This window comes from Palaemon carinicauda, chromosome 15 (assembly GCF_036898095.1).
Source record: "Palaemon carinicauda isolate YSFRI2023 chromosome 15, ASM3689809v2, whole genome shotgun sequence".
Lineage (NCBI taxonomy): Eukaryota > Metazoa > Arthropoda > Malacostraca > Decapoda > Palaemonidae > Palaemon > Palaemon carinicauda.
The window spans coordinates 140,081,357-140,083,856 of record NC_090739.1 but is presented as its reverse complement, the minus strand read 5'-3'; the positions used below and the strand labels follow the sequence as shown (position 1 = coordinate 140,083,856).

At 34.3% G+C, this 2,500-nt stretch overlaps 1 protein-coding gene across 1 annotated transcript in view; it reads right to left on the bottom strand.

Moving 5' to 3' along the window:
• Nucleotides 1-2,500, bottom strand: part of LOC137654207 (uncharacterized) — a 10,549-nt gene that overhangs the window by 1,170 nt on the left and 6,879 nt on the right. The window lies entirely within an intron of this gene.

Sequence of the window (2,500 nt, the reverse complement as noted above, 5' to 3'; positions counted from 1 at the left end):
CGTATCAGAGATAAATTCGTAAGTTACTCGAAATATAAATTGAAGAAGAAAAATAGGGATCATGGAAGTATATACTCCAGATGTTCTCGGTGCGAGCGTCGAGTTTCCCGCCATAAACTGGCGCCACTGCATAAATCACGCGCGAAAAAGATACCGCCTTGAATCGAATGGCGGTAAATATCTGGGGACCGACAGCGGTATCGATAAAAGCAAAGGAATAAGGAAATCTGGCTCGGAAATATTAGAGAGAGAGAGAGAGAGAGAGAGAGAGAGAGAGAGAGAGAGAGAGAGAGATTCATCATACTGAAGTTTTGTTGTAAATGGGAATGTAAAAATAAAAGCATGAGGTGAAGAGAATTTATTCTACTGTTAAATAAACAAATGACGAACGAAGGAATAAATAGGTGAAGAGAATTTATTCTTTTGAATAAACGAATGATGAACGAAGGAATAAATAGGTGAGTTTATTCTTTTGAATAAACGAACGATGAACGAAGGGATAGATAGGTGAAGAGAATTTATTCTTTTAAATAAACGAACGATTGAACGAAGGAATAAATAGGTGAAGAGAATTTATTCTTCTAAATAAACGAACGATGAACGAAGGAATAAAAAGGGAAGAGAATATATTCTAATATAAATAAACGAATGAAAGAATAAATAGGTGAATTGGGTTAAAATTTCCTCAAATAAACGAATGAAATCTCATAGAAGATCACAAAAGCGCAACCAAAACAAAGATATCTTGATTAGTTTCGCAAACATGGAAGAAACGAAAGTGTCGGATAATGGCTAGAAGTGGGAGAGGGAAGGAATGGAGGGGGTTTAGTGAAAAAGGGAAAACAGGGAGACAGGGGAGGGTGAAAACAATTTTTGTAATGGTCTTAGTATCCCCTGGGTAATACTATGGTGCATTTTGTTGTTTGGCTTTGAACTTGCACATCTTGTAGATGAAACTTGAATCGTGGTTGTCTATTGTATTATTCTGTCTTGAGTTAGCATTTTGAGTTAAATTTTTTACCTGATTTTCCCTTTAACGAATATGGAGTAATCATTTTTTTTTAATGAAATTGTGGTTGTCTATTGTAATATTCTATCTTGAGTTAGCATTTTGAGTTTATTTTTTACCTGATTTTCCCCTTAACGAATATTGAGTAATCATATATATATATATATATATATATATATAATATATTTCTTTTTAATGAAATTGTGGTTGTCGATTGCATTATTCTATCTTGAGTTAGCATTTTGAGTTGAATTTTTTACCTGACTTAACCCCTTAACGAATATGGAGTAATCATTTTTTATTTTATTTATTTTTTTTTTTTTTTGTGAAATTGTGGTTGTCTATTGTATTACTCTATCTTGAGTTAGCATTTTGAGTTGAATTTTTTTGAGTTGAATTTTTTACCTGATTTTCCCCTTAACGAATATGGAGTAATCATTTTTTTTTTTTTTTATGAAATTGTGGTCGTCTATTGTAATTATTCTATCTTGAGTTAGTATTTTGAGTTTAGTTCTTTCCTGCTTTCCACTTTAACTATGTTTTTTTTTATGAAATTTTGTGGCTGTCTATCGTATCATTCTTTCTTGAGTTTGCTTTTTGAGTTGAATTATTTCCTGTTTTGCACCGTAACTAATATGGAGTAATTAGTTTATTTTACGAAATTGCTTGTTGAATTAAAAACTCGTGTTATTTCACTTAGCTCTGTGGAAAACTTTTAACAATCAATTTCTGTCTTTGTCTCCTTTTTATAGCATCCCAATTATCATTTGATAACCATGACTTTCCCCTTGTAACTGTGTGCCCCAATACTTCATAAATTATCCTGTATTTCATGCGAAACAACAAAGTTTATTAAAAAAAGATTTAGGACGTTCAGAAACAACCAAGAACAAATAGTAAATTTGGTGAAAGGGCTTTTAGCTACTGCGCGCCTAGACATTATAATAAACTGCCAACTGAAATGAAGGACCTAAAGGGAGCAATTGAATTTAAGAAGAAACTAAAGACATTACTTTTCCCAAGATCATATGATTTGGAAGATGCTACAATCAAAGAATTGTATAAGTTATAATGAAAATGTTTCGTTAGATGATTAATATGGACCCGCCCGAGAAGTAGTTCACTCAACTTCCGTGGAGGGTTGGATTTAAACCCAAAACAAGTAAACCAAACTGACGCCTTCCGCCATACAGGTCACATCCGAGTAATAAACTTGAAAGAAAGTGATTTAGTGTGTGGATATTGTAGGCTACCTTTGTGAGGCGAATAGAGGAATTTTCCCCCCAAAACTCTTGTAATAATGAAGAGAATTGGCTCCCTCTTAGGACAAAATGTCAAATTCCTTTGTGGTCTCAGAAGCTTTGACCAGGTCCCCCGACTCCTCCTCCATCCGGACACGAAAGTGATGCATATTTGATGGCCAACAATCATAGTTATGGGGCGGCTGGCTGGATGTCTGGGAGTAGTGGTGGTGGTGGTGGTGGTGGTGGG